We start from the raw sequence: 23,159 nt of genomic DNA, 5'->3' as shown, positions 1-23,159 counted from the left end.
CCAAATCAAATTTTTTTTATTATACTTTAAGTTTTAGGGTACATGTGCACAACGTGCAGGGTTGTTACATATGTATACATGTGCCATGTTGGTGTGCTGCACCCATCAACTCGTCATTTAACATTCGGTATATCTCCTAATGCTATCCCTCCCCCCTCCCCCACCCCACAACAGGCCCTGGTGTGTGATGTTCGCCTTCCTGTGTCCATGTGTTCTCATTGTTCAATTCCCACCTATGAGTGAGAACATGCAGTGTTTGTTTTTTTGTCCTTGTGATAGTTTGCTTAGAATGATGGTTTCCAGCTTCATCCATATCTCCACAAAGGACATGAACTCATCCTTTTTTATGGCTGCATGGTAGTCCATGGTGTATATGTGCCACATTTTCTTAATCCAGTCTATCATTGTTGGACATTTGGGTTGGTTCCAAGTCTTTGCTATTGTGAATAGTGCCACAATAAACATACATGTGCATGTGTCTTTATAGCAACACAATTTATAATCCTTTGGGAATATACCCAGTAATGGGATGGCTGGGTCAAATGGTATTTCTAGTTCTAGATCCCTGAGGAATCGCCACACTGACTTCCACAATGGTTGAACTAGTTTACAGTCCCACCAACAGTGTAAAAGTGTTCCTATTTCTCCACATCCTCTCCAGCACCTGTTGATTCCTGACTTATTAATGATCGCCATTCTAACTGGCATGAGATGGTATCTCATTGTGGTTTTGATTTGCATTTCTCTGATGGCCAGTGATGATGAGCATTTTTTCACGTGTCTTTTGGCTACATAAATGTCTTCTTTTGAGAAGTGTCTGTTCATATCCTTCGCCCACTTGTTGATGGGGTTGTTTGTTTTTTTCTTGTAAGTTTGAGTTCTTTGTAGATTCTGGATATTAGCCCTTTGTCAGATGAGTAGATTGCAAAAATTTTCTCCCATTCTTTAGGTTGCCTGTTCACTCTGGTGGTAGTTTCTTTAGATGTGCAGAAGCTCTTTAGTTTAATTAGATCTCATTTGTCAATTTTGGCTTTTGTTGCCATTGCTTTTGGTGTTTTAGACATGAAGTCCATGCCCATGCCTATGTCCTGAATGGTATTGCCTAGGTTTTCTTCTAGGGTTTTTTATGGTTTCAGGTCTAACATGTAAGTCTTTAATCCATCTTGAATTAAGTTTTGTATAAGGTGTAAGGAAGGGATCCAGTTTCAGCTTTCTATATGTGGCTAGCCAGTTTTCCCAGCACCATTTATTAAATAGGGAATCTTTTCCCCATTTCTTGTTTTTGTCAGGTTTGTCAAAGATCAGATAGTTGTAGATATGCGGCATTATTTCTGAGGGCTCTGTTCTGTTCCGTTGGTCTATATCTCTGTTTTGGTACCAGTACCATGCTGTTTTGGTTACTGTAGCCTTGTAGTATAGTTTGAAGTCAGGTAGTGTGATGCCTCCAGCTTTGTTCTTTTGGCTTAAGATTGACTTGGCAATGCGGGCTCTTTCTTGGTTCCATATGAACTTTAAAGTAGTTTTTCCCAATTCTGTGAAGAAAGTCATTGGTAGCTTGATGGGGTTGGCATTGAATCTATAAATTACCTTGGGCAGTATGGCCATTTTCAAGATATTGATTCTTCCTACCCATGAGCATGGAATGTTCTTCCATTTGTTTGTATTCTGTTTTATTTCATTGAGCAGTGGTTTGTAGCTCTCCTTGAAGAGGTCCTTCACATCCCTTGTAAGTTGGATTCCTAGGTATTTTATTCTCTTTGAAGCAATTGTGAATGGGCGTTCACTCATGATTTGGCTCTCTGTTTGTCTGTTATTGGTGTATAAGAATGCTTGTGATTTAAACATGGAAAGGAACAACCGGTGCCAGCCACTGCAAAAACATGCCAAATTGTAAAGACCATCGAGGCTAGGAAGAAACTGCATAAACTAACGAGCAAAATAACCAGCTAACATCATAATGACAGGATCAAATTCACACATAACAATATTAACCTTAAATGTAAATGGACTAAATGCTCCAATTAGAAGACACAGACTGGAAAATTGTATAAAGAGTCAAGACCTATCAGTGTGCTGTATTCAGGGAACCCATCTCACCTGCAGAGACACACATAGGCTCAAAATAAAGGGATGGAGGAAGATCTACGAAGCCAATGGAAAACAAAAAAAGGCAGGGGTTGCAATCCTAGTCTCTGATAAAACAGAATTTAAACCAACAAAGATCAAAAGAGACAAAGAAGGTCATTACATAATGGTCAAGGGATCAATTCAACAAGAAGAGCTAACTATCCTAAATATATATGCACCCAATACAGGAGCACCCAGATTCATAAAGCAAGTCCTTAGAGACCTACAAAGAGACTTAGACTCCCACACAATAATAATGAGAGACTTTAACACCCCACTGTCAACATTAGACAGATCAACAAGACAGAAAGTTAACAAGGATATCCAGGAATTGAACTCAGCTCTTCACCAAGTGGACCTAATAGACATCTACAGAACTCTCTCAACCCCAAATCAACAGAATATACATTCTTCTCAGCACCACACCACACCTATTCCAAAAGTGACCTCATAGTTGGAAGTAAAGCACTCCTCAGCAAATGTAAAAGAACAGAAATTATAACAAACTGTCTCTCAGACCACAGTGCAATCAAACTAGAACTCAGGATTAAGAAACTCACTCAAAACCGCTCAACTACATGGAAACTGAACAACCTGCTCATGAATGACTACTGGGTACATAATGAAATGAAGGCAGAAATAAAGATGTTCTTTGAAACCAGCGAGAACAAAGACACAACATACCATAATCTCTGGGACACATTTAAAGCAGTGTGTAGAGGGAGTTTATAGCACTAAATGCCCACAAGAGAAAGCAGGAAAGATCTAAAATTGACACCCTAACATCACCATTAAAAGAACTAGAGAAGCAAGAGCAAACACATTCAAAAGCTGGCAGAAGGCAAGAAATAACTAAGATCAGAACAGAACTGAAGGAGATAAAGACAAAAAAAATCCCTTCAAAAAATCAATGAATCCAGGAGCTGGTTTTTTGAAAAGATCAACAAAATTGATACACTGCTAGCAAGACTAATAAAGAGGAAAAGAGAGAAGAATCAAATAGACGCAATAAAAAATGATAAAGGGGATATCACCACCGATCCCACAGAAATACAAACTACCATCAGAGAATACTATAAACACCTCTATGCAAATAAACTAGAAAATCTAGAAGAAATGGATAAATTCCTGGACACATACACCCTCCCAAGACTAAAGTAGGAAGAAGTTGAATCTCTGAACAGAACAATAACAGGCTCTGAAATTGAGGCAATAATTAATAGCTTAGCAACCAAAAAAGTCCAGGACCAGATGGATTCACAGCTGAATTCTACCAGAGGTACAAGGAGGAGCTCGTACCATTCCTTCTGAAACTATTCCAATAAATAGAAAAAGAGGGAATCCTCCCTAACTCATTTTATGAGGCCAGCATCATCCTGATACCAAAGCCTGGCAGAGACACAACAAAAAAAGAGAATTTTAGACCAATATCCCTAATGAACATAGATGCAAACATCCTCAGTAAAATACTGGCAAACCAAATCCAGCAGCACATCAAAAAGCTTATCCACCATGAGCAAGTGGGCTTCATCCCTGGGATGCAAGGCTGGTTCAACATATGCAAATCAATAAACGTAATCCAGCATATAAACAGAACCAATGACAAAAACCAGATGATTATCTCAATAGATGCAGAAAAGGCCTTTGACAAAATTCAACAACCCTTCATGCTAAAAATTCTCAATAAATGAGGTATTCATGGGACATATCTCAAAATAATATTCATGACAAACCCACAGCCCATATCATACTGAATGGGCAAAAACTGGAAGCATTCCCTTTGAAAACTGACACAAGACAGGGATGCCCCCTCTCACCACTCCTATTCAACATAGTGTTGGAAATTCTGGCCAGGGGAATCAGGCAGGATAAAGCGTATTTAATTAGGAAAAGAGGAAGTCAAATTGTCCCTGTTTGCAGATGACATGAATGTATATCTAGAAAACCCCATTGTCTCAGCCCAAAATCTCGTTAAGCTGATAAGCAACTTCAGCAAAGTCTCAGGATACAAAATCAATGTTCAAATCAAATGTTTTATAAAAGTAAGTCCCCTGAATCGAGCCACCAGGTGGCTCTGAAGGTGCTTGCTTCTCCTGCCTTTTCTTCCATCTGTAGCCCCAGGATAAGATCCACTATTTTTTTTTTTTTTTTTTGAGATGGAGTCTCGCTCTGTTGCCCAGCCTGGAGTGCAATGGCGCCATCTCAACTCACTGCAAGCTCTGCCTCCCAGGTTCAAGCAATTCTCCTGTCTCATCCTACTGTACTCAGTACTGGGACTATAGGTGCCTGCCACCACACTTGGCTAATTTTTGTATTTTTAGTAGAGATGGGGTTTCTTCATATTGGTCAGGCTGGTCGCGAACTCCTGACCTCAGGTGATCCCCCTGCCTTGGCCTCCCAAAGTACTGGGATTACAGGTGTGAGCCACTGCACCTGGCCCCATTGACTATTTAAGAAGAGTGGCTTATGGAAGAGTTGTTCTCGAGAGATGGTATTTTCATATGCAATTACCTGGCACATGTAGTTGTCATAGAAGACACAGTGGTACTTTTAGACTTTGGGGAAGAAATTTGAAATGAGTATTAGGGTATTTTTTAGGAAATACTATATCTATTTCAAGTTTCTTCCTAAAAATAGACATAAATTTTGATTTCTAATATTCACAGAACAAGTCTATTTTGAAAACTTTAGTTAGGTTAGAGTTTGACAGCCTTTAGACATAACAAAACACAAACTCAAGATTTGGGGGAAATTAGTTCAAGTAATCACTAATTTAAATCTTTGCGGGGGTAAAAATAGCTCACAATTTAAGTAAAACGTGAAGAACTGTTAATTAGTTCCATATTTATTTGATTTTTTGATCCTAAAAGACTTTATTTAGGTTTTTGTTTCCACTATGCCTACTTCCATGAGGTTTAATCAGATTTTTTCAAGAAAATAATTTGTATTCTTATTCAAGAATTAAGTCCCTTCCTGAAAAAACCAGATGTCATTGAGATTAATTGTTCCATATGTGTGTGTGTACATATATATATATTTTAACAGAAAACAGTAAGATTACTTCTGGAAAAATATTTAAATGGTTTATGACTTGGAGAAATATTTTATGTAAATTAACTCCAGTTGTCTATGGGCAAGAAATAAAATTGGGCAGTTGAAAATTTCCCAGAGGATAGGTGTGGAAAATCTTTTATAATGTAATTTTTGAAACTTATCAAGCATGTGAATTGATAGTAACAATACAAGTGTCTTGGCAACCTCTTTAAAAATGATTCCAACTTTTAGGTGGGGGGATTGCAAAATTTGTTGGAATTTGGGGCTTTTGGCCTGCTAAATGATTTGAATAATGATTTGGCTTTAATGCTTCATTCCCTATTGCTCTGTATTTTTTTTTTAAAGCATTTTCATTGTTCAAACTGCATCTTGGTCCACCAGCTCTTAAAGTGACAGCCATCCTTTTCAACATGATGATCACACAGAATCTGATGACCATTCAAGGAGCATCGCATTTGAAAAGGCTGGGAAAAAGAATTTTATATTACATCTAGGGCTCTTGGCAAGGACGATGGAATGAGCTAACTGAAGGAAAAGAACTGGTTTTAACCTTTGCCCTATCAGCAACACTGGGAAACCTTGGGAAGTCTCTTAACCTCTTTGGCCTTTGTCTATAAAATGGACATGCTCCTAGACTTAACCTATCTCACAGTAATAACTAGGCATTATACATGGATATGCCTGAAAAATATAAATGCTATAAAACCAAATGACGTTATTAAGTTGAATCACATTTTTGCATCATTTTGACAGGTGAAATGGTCAAATAGAAGCATTTCTATAGAGTTTTTGAATCTATCTGAACTATGTTTTTACCAACCTGCATATGCATCAATATCTTATTCTGTGAAAAAATGAGACAGTGGTATTAGGCAGAATATTACATTTAAGGATTTAGTAAAATGCCTGCAACAACTGCTCTATCAAAAAAAAAATGACAGAGTGCCTACTTTGTATTAGAACCTATGTTGAGTACTAAGGATATAGAATGAATAAGATAGAGTTTCTGCCTTCAAGGAATCTGAATAAGTGCTAATATGAAAATATTTCAGAAACTTCTTTTTAGCCAAGCTAAAGATGACTTTATGAAAGATCTGAAGTTTTGATATGAATTTGAACCATTTAATCACTCCCACTTGGTGTCTTCAGTGCCCTTACAAGACTCTTCCCACAGGGCCCAATGCAGAGTGAGCCTGAGAAGCAGTGGATTTGGGCAGGTAAAGGGGTGTATTCCTAGCGTAGAGCCTCCACAGCCTCCACAGATGAACTAGTTTGGACTGCGATTACCCAGCATTGTTCTTTGTATTGTGGCCCTCTAGAACTCCCAGACTACTCCACGTTCACTTTCTTCAGGCCCTGGAAATAAACCCTGAATTCAGGCTCAGAATTAACCTATGTGTGGGGAATGGCCCCATGTGGCCTCAGACAGTTTGCAAACTCAAGGGTTCACAATTCAGTCACTCCCCTGGGTTTTTCTTGCCTTTACCCGCTATGACTTGGATCAGGAAAGATAAATACAGAAATCTTTTCATCAGTGTTCAAGGGTGGGAAAATGTTATATTGCTGTGATGAGTAACTGGAGAAATTTGCTAGTCAATTATATCAAACAGCTGTCTAAAAGTTTCTTTCATATCCATCCCCTGCCATCACTGAAGCCTGCATAGGTTTCGGGTTTCTAGGTGTCTGGTTGATGATTTAATTCTTACAAGTCTTTAAAAAACAGCAGTTGAGCATTTGCAAAAAGACTAACATGTTTGCTTCACTTTGATTTATATCCACAAAGAAATGTTAAGTGTCAGAGCCCCAGTTGATCTGATAGAAGTGGCTCCTTTTCTATTTGCTTATTTGTGCTAAAAGGCAGAGGTTTTTAACATTTATTCTTGAACTCACCACAATGTGGCACTATAGTAATTTCTTTATCTCTGGACGCTTCTAGGTGATTGAGATGTCTTCAAAATGTTGGACTTCTAGCAAGAGTTCTCTGCCTAAAACTGTGAGTCATCCTCCAAGATCTCCACTTAGGAAGTCATGGGGGTTCCAGTTAATTAAGTATGTGTGCTCCGCTTACGTGAGTGTTTCCCTGTGCTTTGCTTAAAACACGAGAACAAAAACAAAGCATATTTTTCTTAATTCCTCAGTCATTAGATTTTCTCTTTCTGGAAGATAGTCTAGAAAAATTAAAATCAAAATCTTATTATATTAACTGTGGAAACAAATCTAAAACTTAGTAAATTTTTTTAGTAAGTAACTATGAACACAGAGGTGTGGAGTGAAATTTCTGGTTCGTGGAAGACACAAGTACATGTTAGAGAAGAACGTTTATTTCAAATACAGGAAAAGACAGCAATATTACTCCACGAATTTTGATGGGTTCTCCCCCAGAAAATTTGATTTTCTGATGTGGTGTGCAAGCTCAGTGTAGTAGACTCTTCATGACCTACAGGTTTGATATCATCATAGTTTCTAGAAGACTCAATTATAAGAGACTTGAAAGTGTCGAGCCGCTTCACCATAGCAGTATATCTGAGTTCTGTGTACCCGCATTTTGACTATCACTTTGACACACAAACCTAAAAGGAAAGCGGTTATGGCATGAACATGTAATATATTGATTCTTATTTAGGAAAGATTTAGACCTGAAATTAAGACTCACTAACAATAGTAAATAGTACTTAGTAAGTAGTAAGTACTCAGTATTAGTAAATCCCTTTCCTAGTACTGTTATCATCATTGCAAAGGAATTTTCTATCCTCTTTTTTTAATGTTTCTCCTCATATTTATATGCATATAAAAAAGAAATAGTAGGAAAAGAGAGAAGAATGAGGAAGAAATTGGGAGAGAGAGAAATTTAGAATACTTTTTTCTTAGCTTGTAGGATTTCAGCCTCCTCTCTATTTGTGGTTAAAAAACTAAAAAGAATGAAATGACCAGTATTGGCCAAACCAGAACAATTATTAGGCATTTCCCAAACATTACATTTAAGGAGCAAATTATGCAATAGCAAAAAAAAGAAACACCAAAAAGCAGAAATAAAATAAAATAGGTATATGGTTTTACAAAATAAAATGGAATTGGATTTGAAAGACTGACCTGCTTGTCCACATCATTAGCAAGTTGTCCTTAACTAATTTCACATTATTTTGTTGTTTTTGACCTTTGAGTTCACTGAACCAGTCCTGTTTCTTATTGCCATGAGACTAATTTCTGACATATTCCTCTTGATTTATTACCGACAAACTATAACTAAAAGTAGGCCTGTGCTACATTTCCATCATCTGGAAATGATAAAAACTTGCAAAATATATTTTGAGTATTCATATATTCAACTGTTACCCACCAGTTGAATAGTTTCATCACTCTTGAAACTTCTATCTCCTAGACCCGAAGCTTTAATCCTACTACTTCTTCCCTTTCATACTGCATCTGCTCTTCATATTAATTATGGTCTCTGAACCTTTAATTCAACTTTATTTTCCAGTTTGTTTCCTGATGATGTTTTAACTTATACCTGAATTGGACCCAGTAAAGAGTTTTCCCTGGACTACTATGGCCTGTTGACCTTCCATGACATCTGCTTTCCCAGACTCCTAACCCAGGCTTCCTACTTCTCTGAGCAGAGTTATGGAAAGAACATGGTCAGTGAAGTCAGGCTGATTGAATCAACTTTCAATTCTATTTAATTGGCTCTTTATTTTCAAATGATGTAACATTTCTGTCCCCATCACCTACTCTAAAAGGTGAAGATAGTAATACCTTCTTGAGAGTGATTGTGTGGTTTAGATGAGAAGGCATGTGAAAAGTGCTCTCAATGTTAGTTAGCCCTCTTCCTCCGACTTTACCTCAGAGCTTATGGTCATTGCTGGAGAAAATACAGATTTAAACCCACTAGAAATTCTGACCATCTAATCCCTGTTATTTATTTCTTATTTGCTCTTGTTTGAATCAGAGCTTCTGATTGCCAGCAACAGAATCCACTCTAGCCTGCCTGCCTCCTGTTTCTCTCCCTCCCCCTCCTCCCTCTTTCCCTTCCTTCCTCTCCCCCTCTTTTTCTATCCTTTATCCCTTCCTTTCTTCCTCCCTCTGCTTCTTTTCTTTCTTGCTAAATTGAGGTATAACATAAACATAGCCTGGGGGAGTTTTACATATGTTTACTCTGTATCCAGCATCCCAGTGAAGACATAGAACATCTTTAGCAGCCTGGAAGCCTACTCTTTGCCTCTTCCTATTACTTGCCTCTTGTACCCCTCTCCTGAGGTAACCACCATTCTTTTTATCACCAGAGATTAGTTTTGCCTGTTTTTAAACTTTCTATATATAGGTTCATATGGTAAGTCTTTTTCTGTTTCTGTTTTCTTTTGCTCAACAATGTCAGTGAGATTATTCCATGATATGTGTAGTGGTAGTTTGTATTTTTATTTGAAATTGATGTGTGGTATTCCATCGATATTGCAATTTATCTATTTTTTTTTTGTATGGTCATCTTGGGTTTTGCCTGTAAATAGAGCTGCCATAAACATTTTTTTTTTTTTTTGAGACAAGAGTCTTGCTCTGTTGCCCAGGCTGGAGTGCAGTGGCACGATCTCAGCTCACTGCAAGCTCTGCCTCCTGGGCTCATGCCATTCTCCTGCCTCAGCCTCCCGAGTAGCTGAGACTACAGGCACCCGCCACCATGCCTGGCTAATTTTTTGTATTTTAGTAGAGACAGTGTTTCACCGTGTTAGCCAGGATGGCCTCGATCTCCTGACCTCGTGATTCACCCACCTCAGCCTCCCAAAGTGCTGGTGAGAGGTGAAGCCAGCTGGGCTTCTGGGTCGGGTGGGGACTTGGAGAACTTTTCTGTGTAGCTAAAGGATTGTAAATGCATCAATCAGTGCTCTGTGTCTAGCTAAAGGATTTTAAATGCACCCAGCACTCTGTAAAAATGCACCAATCAGCACTCTGTGTCTAACTAAAGGATTGTAAATGAACCAATCAGCACTCTGTAAAAACACACCAATCAGTGCTCTCTGTTTACCTAAAGGATTGTAAAAGCACCAATCAGCACTCTGTAAAATGGACCAATCAGCACTCTGTAAAACGGACCAACGAGTAGGATGTGGGCAGAGCCAAATAAGGAAATAAAAGCTGGCCACCTGAGCCAGCAGCGGCAATCTGCTCAGTCCCCTTCCAAGCTGTGGAAGCTTTGTTCTTTCACTCTTCACAGTAAGTCTTGCTGCTGCTCACTCTTTGGGTCCACACTACCTTTATGAGCTGTAACACTCACCATGAGGGTCTGCAGCTTTATTCCTGAAGTCAGCGAGACCACGAACCCACCGGGAGGAACAAACAACTCTGGACACGCCAGCTTTAAGAGCTGTAACACTCACTGCGAAGGTCTGCGGCTTCACTCCTGAAGTCAGTGAGACCATGAACCCACTGGAAGGAAGTAACTCCGGACACATCTGAACATCTGAAGGAACAAACTCCAGACACACCATCTTTAAGAGCTGTAACACTCATTTTGAAGGTCTGTGGCTTCACTCCTGAAGTCAGCGAGACCACAAACCCACTGGAAGGAAGAAACTGCGGACACATCTGAACATCTAAGGAACAGACTCCGGACACACTATCTTTAAGAACTGTAATGCTCACCGCGGCTTCATTCTTGAAGTCAGCACGATCAAGAACCCACTGGAAGGAACCAATTCCGGACACATGGGGATTACAGGCATGAGCCACTGTGCCCGGCCCCATAAACATTTTTTTAAAAAAGTCTTTTGGTAGATACAGGTATGTTCATTTTTATTGTGTATATACTTAAGGGTGAAATTATTGGGTCTTAAGAGGCACATATTTTAAGCTTAGTAGCTACTTCAACCAGGATGTAATTTACTGAGGGGTATCAGATAGTTCACAGATTAAATGGACAAACGATATCTATGGCTGAATTTTCAGAAACACCTTCCAGAGTAGGAGCACTGCAGAGCTGGCCTGGTGAGGCCATTGTTGCTTCAGCTGACCCAAAACCATGCTGCGTCTGATATAATAGGAAGCTCCAACGGTGCCATCAACCCTGAAAACCCACTGCTGGATTGAGAAGGAGGAGGATTACATTGCTGCACTGTGTGGTAGAGACAACCTGAGAGACCAACGCCTTTGAAAAATGACTTTCAGCCGATCTTCTTGTTTTAAGCCCATACTTAGAAATATCTGGTACTTCAAATTCCTGAGACTTGCTGTAATGAAACATTTATGATGCCTCCTATTTTTACCATTGCAAGAGTATGTTTTAGCTTTCTAAAGATTTCTAAGTGGATTTCCAATTATCCTTCTTCTTGCTAGCTTTCAACTATTTATTAAAATCTCAGATCTCCTTATTCTTCTTTTAACCTTGCTCTTGTGCCGTTTTTTATTGCCTTATTGTCATTTGGTGGAGATTCAGGATAGAAATGCTCTGTGTATAGTTCACATTTTTAGAAGCAGAAGTCTACTTACGGTATCCCTTAAAATGCTGCTCTAAAACTTATCTATTTATTTTTCCAAATCTTTCCCGAATTCTTTCCTTACTCTAGGTCTAACAGATGGCCTCAGTTCCTATGATCTCAGTTCAACTCTCCATCTCAAAACTTCTCTAAATTGTTGTCTATTTTAGTGCTGTGAGAAATTAGAAGGACAAATCTGTCCTTTCCAGGGATAATTCTTTTGTTTGTATCCATAGCTTTCTCTGGGCACTTGTTCCATCCCTTTTAGCCTGTAATATGCACTTTTGGAATTGGAGGTACAACCGAATCAGTGCTCTGTTAAGTCCTTGTGGTACAGCCTCTTTGGAAGTTGTTACCAGAATAGTCTGTTGGTAAAATATCTTCTGTTTTCTCCAAATTTCTTGAAATCATAACTGTCAGCCACAGTTTTTTCCAGCTACAACTAATGTAATTGGTTGTCAGTCCTTTCTAGCTTCAGTGAAGTTTTTGTAGCCCTTCTTAATTGTCATTAATTACTTTCTATTAATTTGGTCATTTCCCTGATGGTACCTGGAACTGTTGCAAAATCTTCATGTTTACATCAAACATTCTTTCTTTGTCTCTTTGTGGTGGTTCTAGCCCCAGCATACTTTGTTAGCCATTATTAGTCCAAACTGTGGGCCAGACATTTGGTATTTTCTGGAATATAAAATAAATATCAGAGAAAGAGTTTGCATTAAGTAAACAAAAGCCACATCTCAGAATGGTGTGGTAGCTGAGATTACTTCCATTTGGAAGCATTAAAACATACTGGCTTAGAGTATACAATAGCTTTCAGAACATGGAAAGATCAGTGTTTATCACTGTTCTATAGCCAGTTTTCTGTGTGTGTGTGTGTGTGTGTGTGTGTGTGTGTATACATGCATTGAATTATAGAAGCATACACACACACATATACTGTTTAGGTAAATTGTTTCAGTGACAAATAGCATTGTATCCTCGGACTCTGTTGAGTAGTGTGGGAATTATCTTTTATCTTTCCTTCTCTACTGGGTACATTTTCCCTAAAAAAATACTCAGATCTTCTATATACTGAAATAAGCTTTTTATCTACCTTGATTCTTACAATTTTTTTCCTTTTAAAATTCAAACATATCACAATTGAAGTTTTTTATTCATTTATGTAACCCTTGCTCCTTGACTCCTTGAAATTTGCTTTTTATCTCTTACTGCTTCACTTAAACTACCTTTATTCATGACACTACTGGTCTCCTAATCCTGGAATTTATTGCCATCTTTACAGTGTTGATCTTTACTTCCAGGAACATTTGTCACTCTTGTCCTGCCTCTTCTGTGTAAAAATCTCTCTTTGCTCATCTTCCTCTGTGTTTTAGCATCCTAGTTTTCCTATATTTCTACGTTTCCCCTTGTCCTTTCTTTTAAATAAAACTATTTCTTCAAATCCTGTATCTCCTCTTATACTTATTCCCATCCCCATGCTCCACTCTTTCTTTGTATGTTTAACCACACTCCACCATGTTGTCTTCAACTATTACCACTGTGTGAACATCTACATTTGTCCTGATCTCTCTTAGGATCTCCTTTTGGTATTTCCAGCTGCCTGATTGATTTCTGCACTCAAACGTAATGCAGTATCTTTATTGCATGTCTGAAACAAATTTACTTTTGTTCTTGCCAATAAATTTCTCTTTTTGACGTCCTTGAGTACCCCATTCTCTAAAATTCTAAGTTGTCCTTGTCTCCTCTCCTTTCTTGCTTTCCAGTGTTTTTATTATTATACTTTTTATTGATACATAATAATTGTACATATTTATGGTGTACATATGATATTTTGATACCTGTACATGATGTGTAATGATCAAGTCAGGATATTCAGGACATCCATTGGCTCAAACATGTATCATTTTTTTTTGTGGTGAGAAAAATTCAAATCCTCTCTTCTAGCTATTTTATTGTTAAGAAACAACAAAATTTTGACCCTAAATCAATTAAGGATAAAAGGATGAAAATCTTAAAGACTCTTCTAGAGAAAAGATGTTAGCAGAGTTTTGAAGGGGATTAAAGGGAATCAACCAAGCGGGAAAATCAAGGTTGGGCATAAAACAGGGAAGTGAGTGATTCCCAGTGGCAAGGAGACTTAAAGGAATCTGGAGTCAAAGGAAATTGAACATTCAGTGTTGTTTATGTTTCTGTGATTTAAACGCCCTCCATCTCTCCAAGTCTGACATACATTCTTCTCATGTGCATGTTTTAGAGGGAAAACCAAGAAGTCTTATGTGTGGGTAAAAGTCTTGGTTTGGTATTACTATAAAGGAATACAAGAGGCTGGAGAAAAGAAAAGAGGTTTATTTGACTCACGATTCTGTTTGCTGGAAGATTGGATATCTGCATCTGGTGAGGGCCACAGGCTGCTTCCCCTTGTGCTGAAAGATAAAGGGGAGCTTGTGTGTATATCAGAGACCATTTCATGAGAGAGGATGCAAGAGAGAGAGGAGAGAGATGACAGGCTCTTTTTAACAATCAGCTCTTATGGGAACTAATAGACTTAAAACTCACTTACTCACCCCTGCCTCCTCAAGGAGGGCATTAATCTATTCATGAGGGATCCCCTCCCACGGCCCAAACACCTCCCATCAGGCCCCACCTCCTACATTGCGAATCAGATTATAAAATGAGGTTTGGAGCATCAAATATCCAAACTTTGGCCATGAATAGGGAACAGAAACTGTAGGTGAGGGACTAAAGATGAGAACGAAATTGAGTCTGAGTAAGAGCCAGAAGTTCAAGCCAAGACATTATGTTGGAACTCTAAGCCAGAATTTTCCAAGAGAAACTACAGTCTTGGGAACACAGTGGCCCTTTTGCAAGATGTAGGAGAAAGACCTCTGGAAAATTTTACGTATTTCTCAACTCAAAGAATAGAATGACTTTGGCTGATATCTAGGTTACACATATAAGCACCCAATTAATTGGAAAAAATGGGACCAGCTTAGGACATCATAAAGAAAAGCATTCTGTACATGCCATTCCTTTCCTCTTTTACTATAATGACTGAGGAAAATGTGTTGAAATAAAAAATAAACAAACAAAAGGTGCCACTTTTTAGGCTGAAGGACCTTAAAATCTTAGCACTGTCTCTTGTATGGCCTTTGGTAAATTTCCTACAATTTAAATTTGTTTTTCTCATGAGTAAAATAATCATAATAACATGTCATGCAAGGTTATGCAGGGCACAACACCTGGAAGATAGAAGCTACTTAATTACTTGTTACCGCAGTTATTTCTTTTTTTCTTCTTCAACTTGAAGTTCAGGGGTACATGAGCAGGATGTGCAGGTTTGTTACATAGGTAAACTTGTGCCATCGTGGTTTGCTGCACAGGTCATCCCATCACCTAGGTATTAAGCCCAGCATCCATTAGCTATTCCTGGTGCTCTCCCTCCCACAGCCTCTCTTCCACCAAGCCCCAGTGTGTGTTCATTCCCACCCCATGTGTTCATGTGTTCTCTTTGTTCATCTCCTACTTATAAGTGAGAACATGCAGTGTTTGGTTTTCTGTTCTTGTATTAGTTTGCTAAGGATAACGGATTCCAGTTCCATCCGTGTCCCTGCAAAGGACATGATCTCATTCCTTTTTATGGCTGCATAGTATTCCATGGTGTATACATACCATGTTCTCTTTATCCAGTCTATCACTGGTGGGCATTTAGGTTGATTCCATGTCTTTGCTATTGTGAATAGTGCTGCAATGAACATATGCATGCATGTTTCTTTATAATAGAATAATTTATAATTATTCGGGTATGTACCCAGTAATGGGATTACTGGGACAAATGGTATTTCTGCCTCTAGGTCTTTGAAAAATCACCACACTACACTGTCTTCCATAATGGATGAACTAATTTACACTCCTACAAACAGTGTAAAAGCATACATTTTTCTCCACAACCTCGCCAGCATCTGTTGTCTTTTCGACTTTTTAATATTAGATTGGTGCAAAAGTAATTGCGATTTTGAGATGGTATCTCATTGTGGTTTTGATTTGCGTTTCTCTAATGATCAGTGATGTTGAGCTTTTTTTCATAAGTTTATTGGCCACATAAATGTCTTCTTTTGAGAAGTGTCTGTTCAGGTTCTTTGCCCACTTTTTAATGGGGTTGTTTGGGTTTTATTTTTGGAAATTTGTTTAAGTTCCTTGTAGATTCTGGATATCAGACCTTTGTCAGATGGATAGATTGCAAAAGTTTTCTCCAATTCTACAGAATGGAGAACATTATTTGTTTACTCTGATGATAGTTTATTTTGCTGTGCAGAAACTCTTTGGTTGAATTATATCCCATTTGTCAATTTATGCTTTCATTGAAATTGCTTTCAGCGTTTTTGTCATGAAATCTTTGCCTGTGTCTATTTCCTGAATGGTATTGCCTAGATTTTCTTGTAGGGTTTTTACAGTTTAAGGTTTTGCATTTAAGTCTTTAATCCATCTTGAGTTAATTTTTGTATATGGTATAAGGAAGGGTTCCAGTTCAATTTTCTGCATATGGCTAGCCAGTTCTCCCAGCACCATTTATTAAACAGGGAATCCTTTCCCCATTGCTTGTTTTTGTCAGGTTTGTTGAAGATCAGATGGTTGTAGGTGTGTAGTCTTATTTCTGAGTTCTCTATTCTGTTCCATTGATCTATGTGCCTGTTCTTGTACCAGTACCATGCTGTTTTTGTTACTGTAGCCTTGTAGGATAGTTTGAAGTCAGGTAGCATAATGCCTCCAGCTTTGTTCTTTTTGCTTAGAATTGTCTTGGCTATTTGGGCTATTTTTTGATTGCATATGCATTTGAAAATAGTTTTTGCTAATTCTGTGAAGAAAGTCAATGGTAGTTTGATGGGAATAACATTGAATCAGTAAATTACTTTGGATAGTATGGCCATTTTTACGATCTTGATTCTTCTTATCCATGAGCCTGGAATGTTTTCCATTTGTTTGTTTCTTCTCTGATTTCTTTGAGCAGTGGTTTGTAGTTCTCTTTGAAGAGGTTGTTCACTCCCCTTGTTAGCTGTATTCCTAGGTATTTTATTTTTGTAGCAATTATGAATGGGAGTTCATTCATGATTTGGCTCTCAGCTTGCCTGTTGTTGGTGTATAGGAATGCTAGTGATTTTTCCACATTGATTTTGTATCTCGAGACTTTGCTGAAGTTGCTTATGAGCTTAAGAAGCTTTTGGGCTGAGATAATGGGTTTTTCTAAATATAGGATTATTTCATATGCAAACAAAGACATTTTGACTTCCTCTCTTGCTATGTGAATATGCTTTATTTCTTTCTCTTGCCTGATTGCCCTGTCCAGGACTTCCAATACTGTTGAGTAGGAGTGGTGAGAGAAGGTAGCCTTGTCTTATGCCAGTTTTCAAGGAGAATGCTTCCAGCTTTTGCCCGTTCAGTATGATGTTGGCTGTGGATTTGTAATATATGGCTCTTATTATTATGAGGTATGTTCCTTCAATCCTAGTTTATTGAGAGTTTTTAACATGAAGCAATGTTGAATTTTATTGAAGGTCTTTTCTGCATCTACTGAGATAATCATGTGATTTTAGTCTTTAGTTCTGTTTATGTGGTGAATCACATTTATTGATTTGTGTATGTTGAACCAACCTTGCGTCTTGGGGATGAAGCCAACTTGGTCATAGTGGACAAGCTTTTTGATGTGCTGCTGGATTCAGTATGCCAGTATTTTATTGAGGATTTTTTGCATCGATGTTCATCAGAGATATTGGCCTGAAGTTTGTTGTGGTTGTTGTTGTATCTCTGACAGGTTTTGGTAAAAGGATGATGCTGGCCTCATAGAACGAATTAGGGAGAAGTCCCTCCTTTTCAGTTGTTTGGGATAGTTTCAGTAGAAATGGCACCAGCTTTTCTACCTCTTGTAGAATTCAGCTGTGAATCCGTCTGGTCCTGGGCCTTTTCTTTATTGGTAGGCTATTTATTACTGCCTCAACTTCAGAACTAGTTATTGGTCTGTTCAGGGATTCAATGTCTTCTTGATTCAGTCTTGGGATGGTGTGTATTTCCAGAAATTTGTCCATTTCTTCTAGATTTTCTAGTTTATGTGCGTAGAGATTACAGTCTTGTCTGATGGTTGTTTGTATTTCTGTGGGGTCAGCGGTGATATTCCTCTTATCATTTCTGATTGTGTTTATTTAATACTTCTTTATTAGTCTAGTTAGCAGTCTATCTATTTTACTATTTTTTTTAAACAGCTCCTGGATTGATATTTTGAAGGGTTTTTCATGTCTCTCCTTCAGTTCAGCTCTGTTTTTGGTTATTTCTTGTCTTCTGCTAGCTTTGGGGTTTGTTTGCTCTTGGTTTTCTAGTTCTTTTAGTTGTGAGGTTGTTGATTTGAGATCTTTCTAGCTTTTTGATCTGGGCATTTAGGGTTGTAAATTTCCCCCTTAACACTGCACTTCAGCTGCATCCCAGAGATTCTGGTATATTTACTTTTTGTTCTCATTAGTTTCCAAGAACTTCTTGATTTCTGCCTCAATTTCATTATTTACCCAAGTGTCATTCAGGAGCAGATTGTTCAATTTCCAGGTAGTTGTGTGATTTTGAAAGAGTTTCTTAATCTTGAGTTCTAATTTGGTTATGCTATGGTTTGAGAAACCATTTGTTATTATTTCAGTTATTTTGCATTTGCTGAGGATTGTTTTACTTCCAATTATGTGGTCAATTTTAGAGTAAGTGCCATGTAGAGATAAGAAGAATGTGTAGTCTATTGTTTTTGGGTGGAGAGTTCTGTAGTTATCTATCAGGTCCTCTTGAACTAGAATTCAGGTCTAGAGCTGAGTTCAGGTCCTAAATATCTTTGTTAATTTTCTGTCTTGATGATCTGTCTAATATTGTCAGTGAGGTGTTAAAGTCTCCCACTATTATTGTGTGGGAGTCTAAGTCTCTTTGTAGGTCTCTAAGAATTTGCTTTATAAATTTGGATGCTCCTGTATTGGGTGCATATATATTTAGAATAGTTAGTTCTTGTTGAATTGAACCCTTTACCATTGTGTAATGCCCTTCTTTGTCTTTTTTATCTTTCTTGGTTTAAAGTCTGTTTTGTCAGAAACTCAGATTGCAACCCCTGCTTTTTTCTCTTCCATTTGCTTGGTAAATTTTCCTGCTTCCCTTTATTTTGAGCCTATGTGTGTCTTTCCATGTGAGATGTGTCTCCTGAAGACAGTATGCCAGTGGGTGTTGGCTCTTTATCCAGCTTGCCATTCTGTGTCCTTTAATTGGGGCATTTTGTCCATTTACATTTAACATTAGTATTGTTATATGTGAATTTGATCCTGTCATCATGATGGTAGTTGGTTATTCTGTAGGCCTGTTTATGTGGTTGCTTCTTAGTATCACTGGTCTGTGTACCTCAGTGTGCTTTTGTAGTAGCTGGTAATGGTTTTTCCTTCCCATGTTTAGTGCTTCCTTCAGGAGCTCTTACAAGGCAGGCCTGGTGGTGATAAATGGCATTTGCTTGTCTGAAAAAGGATCTTATTTCTCCTTCACTTATGAAGCTTAGTTTGGCCAGATAGGAAATTCTGGATTGGAAATTCTTTTCTTTAAGAATATTGAAAATTGGCCCCCAATCTCTTCTGGCTTGTAGGGTTTCCACTGAGAGGTCCACTGTTAGTCTGATGAGCTTCCCTTTGTAGGTGACCTGGCCTTTTTCTCTGGCTGCCCTTAACATATTTTCTTTCATTTCGACCCTGGAGAATCTGAAAATTGTGTGTCTTAGGGCTGATCTTCTCATGGAGTATCTTACTGGGGTTCTCTGGATTTTGTTAATTTGAATGTGGGCCTGTCTTGCTAGGTTGGGGAAGTTCTCCTGGATGATACCCTGAAGTATGTTTTCCAACTTGGTTCCATTCTCCTTGTCTCTTTCATGTAACTCACAAGTTAAGACACACTGGCTTGGAATTCCAGGCAGACAATGGCAATAGGTAAGAATCTGCCTGAGAGGGAAACCACTTCCTGGGGGAAGGGGTGGCCTCCATCTCTACACTTCTGTAGGCTCAGACATTCCACCCTGCTGGTATTGGAGAATCCAAACAGTCTGGAAGAGCACAACCTTCTTGCCAGATCATGGACAAACTGCTTCTTTAAGTGGGACCCCAATCCATTCCTCCTCACTGGGCAGGACCAGTGAGTCATAGTCTGGTCTCTTTACCTAATCCCATATTTCTTGGAGTTTTGTTTATTCCTTTTCATTCTTTTTTTCTTTAATCTTGTCTGCCTGTCTTATTTCAGAAAGATAGTCTTCAAGGTCTAAGATTCTTTCTTCCACTTGATCTATCCTGCTATTGATACTGGTGATTGCATCGTAAAGTTCTCGTGTTGTGTTTCTCAGCTCCATCAGGTCAGTTATGTTTCTCTCTAAACTGGCTATACTATCAGCTCCTGTATTGTTTTATCATGATTCTTAGCTTCTTTGCAATGGGTTACAGCATGCTCCTTTAGCTCAGCAAAGTTCATTATTACGCACTTTCTAAAGCCTACTTCTGTCACTTCAGCCATTTCAGCCTCAGTCCTGTTGGCCACTTCTTACAGGAACACTCAGGACAGCAACAGGTCAGTAGCCCCCTGGGACAGAGCTTCCAGAGGAAAGAGCGGGTGGCCATTTTTGCTGTTTCATGGCCTTCACTGGAGATACCTCCAGGTATAGGAAAAACTGAGGCAACCAGTTTTTTCTAGTTGTTGGGATGTCTCACCCAGTCAGGAGGAACAGGATCAGGGACCTGCTTAAAGAATCTCAGTCTGATTGCTTTTTGGTAGAGCAGGTGTGCTGCACTGGGGGGACCCTTCCTCGTCCAGACTTTCTGGGTTCTCCAAATCCGGCAGGCTGGCACGGCTTAGCCAGCTAGACCACAGAGATGGTGGCTGCCCCTTCCCCAAGGAGCTCCATCTCAGGGAGAGATCAGAGCTTTCTCCATAAAACCCTGGCTGAAGTGGCTGAAGCCTCCACAGGAAGTTCCCGGCCAGTGAGGAGGAATGGATTGGGGTCCCACTTAAAGAAGCAGTCTGGCCACCATCTGGCAAGGCAGTTGTGTTGCATTGTGGGGGACCCTTCCTCTTCCAGACTGTTTAGATTCTCCAACTCCAGTAGGCTGAAACGTCTGAATCTACTGAAGTGCAGAGATGGAGGTCACCTCTCCCCCTGAGGAACTGGGTCCCATCTCAGGCTGACTCTAGCCTGCCTAGCATTGCCATTGGCTGGCTGGAATTCCAAGCCAGTGTGTCTTAACTTTTGAGGTGCCATGGGAAGTGGGGCCTGCAGAATGACACTCCTTGGCTCCCTGGATTCAGCCCCTTTGCTGGGCATATGTACAGGCAGATCTCCCCCCTTGCCAGGGATCCTGGAGCTGGGGTATGTAAAGCTCCTGGGTCTTTGTGTGTGCCTGAGTAGCTGTTCTGCTGAGACTCCACACAGCTTTGTGTATCGGACTCAAGGTCCTGATGACATGGGCTCATGAGAGGATCTCCTGATCTGCAGATTGCAAAGATCTGTGGGAGACACCTGGTTTCCCAGGATGTGGTTTGGGGTTCATTTGGCTCCGTGGTGCTCCTGGGTGGGCCATCGCCCCACTTTGCTTTTCTTCATTCTCTGTGGATTGAGTTGTTTGCCTAGTCAGTCCCAATGTGAGAACTTGGATATTTTAGTTGAAGGTGCTGAATTCACTTGCAGCTTTCATTCCTCTTCATGAGTGCCAAAGACCACAGCTGCTTCTCATGGGCCATCTTGGTCCCTCCCCTTCATTGTTATTTCTACTAATAAATAAGAATAGTTATCATTATCATGTACTTGGTATGTGCTGGGCACTCCTTCTAGCACTTTACTTGATTTGTCTCATTTAATACTCACAACAACCTCATAAGGTAAGTTAAAATATCTGTATCTTACAGATGATGAAATGGAGACAAGGTGGTGGACAACTTTCCCAAGGTCACATAGTCAGTGTCCAAGTCAGGCTGTGAAACCAGGTGAAGCCTGTTCTCTCTACCCAGTAAGCTATGGAAGAGCATAATAGGTCTAGGGATCATCAAGGTGAACTCCCTCTGATAAGGGGGCCTTCAGCTTGGCATGAAAGTATCTAGAAGGTTTACTGAGTCATACTTCACTTCTAAATAAACATAGGGAGGCAGGAATACCATGGTGATCAGGGTGAGAAGAAAAGCAGTAAGAATGGATAGAATGGTAGAGGCTTATGCAAAGCTGTAGTTAGGAGTAACGTGGAAAAGTAACTTGAGGTGAGAAGTTCAAAGGTGTAATGGGGGTGAGTTTGGAGAACAGTTTATTGATTTTGACTTATAGAATATCAACAGATTGTGTGTATGTTGGGTTGATCAGTTGATTGACTAAAGTTAGCTCAAAAATTGTACGTCTTACATCCCATGAGGCCAAATCTTAGCAGCTGGATTATTCAGTGCTTATGTTGTGAAAACTGAGTTCTTTTCCTGATGACCCAGATTAGAGGGATTACACAGGCAATTAGCTGGAAGCAATCCAGAGCAAAGACTAAGTGATGCAAGTTTACTCTACCTACCCCCTAACAAGATCATATGAGTTCATATAGAGAGGAGAAGAGAATACAAGGAGAGGGAAAAATGGGAAGGAGGGAACCAGCGCAACAAATCAATTGGTTACACAAAAAAGCCATGTGCATTTCAGTATCTCTAGTTTTGCCCACATACTCCTGACCAGCATTCTCTCTGCCCATGGCTAGTTTACTTTTCTGGGCTGCATGATTTCATCAGGTCAAATTAATTCTGCCCCTTTCCATACCTTTTTGGCCACGTTACTGGTAACATTAAGCATCAAACCGTACACTGCCTGTTATTATTATGGATGAAGACTTAGAAGTCATGCATTTGAGCTCAACGAGATGGGCAAGTATGTGTATTTATCCCCATTTCCAGATGCAATGATGGAACACATCAAGGCTAGTTCTTTGACCTCATGCTGCTATATTTGATCTGAGCTGAATTGTATTGAAACAAAACACTGTTTCTATATTGCATTGTAGTTATCTCTTTATGTCACCATTTCTCCCATTTGTGTGCTGCAGCTGCAGAGCCCAGCATACTGGTAACTGGCACTAAGTAGGGTAAATGCTTACTGAATGAGTGAATACAATTATACTGAAGAGGAGCTGAATAAAAGGTGAAAGTAAGGTGTTACCAGCTGAAATAAATATTCAGAAATATTCTGACCTGACCCAACAGTTGTCTAGATAAATTTGTATCATTGGTCCCACAGGATTGTTTTCCTTTAGTTCTCTCTCATCTCTTGATCTCACTTACATACTTGACATTTCTTTCCACCAAACCCATGCCCTGGCTTTTGCTGCATCATTACACCAGCAAATGTTTTAAACTCAGTACTGTGAGCAGTGTACAATACAGCAGTAATCCCATGAGGATAAGAAGCTGACTTTTCAGAATATGTCCTAGTTTTGAATCAGACTAATTATTTAACAAACC

At 39.2% G+C, this 23,159-nt stretch overlaps 1 long non-coding RNA gene across 1 annotated transcript in view; it reads left to right on the top strand.

The window, feature by feature from the left end:
• The first annotated feature begins 7,119 nt into the window (after positions 1-7,119).
• Positions 7,120-23,159, top strand: part of LOC129532492 (uncharacterized) — a 36,021-nt gene continuing 19,981 nt past the window's right edge. Inside the window, exon 1 of the long non-coding RNA XR_008678268.2 lies at positions 7,120-7,174. This is a non-coding gene — a long non-coding RNA (uncharacterized lncRNA). The remainder of the gene's footprint in view (positions 7,175-23,159) is intronic.

Source organism: Gorilla gorilla, chromosome 2 (assembly GCF_029281585.2).
Source record: "Gorilla gorilla gorilla isolate KB3781 chromosome 2, NHGRI_mGorGor1-v2.1_pri, whole genome shotgun sequence".
NCBI lineage: Eukaryota > Metazoa > Chordata > Mammalia > Primates > Hominidae > Gorilla > Gorilla gorilla.
The sequence above is the reverse complement of the archived record's forward strand: the minus strand, read 5'-3'. Positions and strand labels throughout refer to the sequence as shown.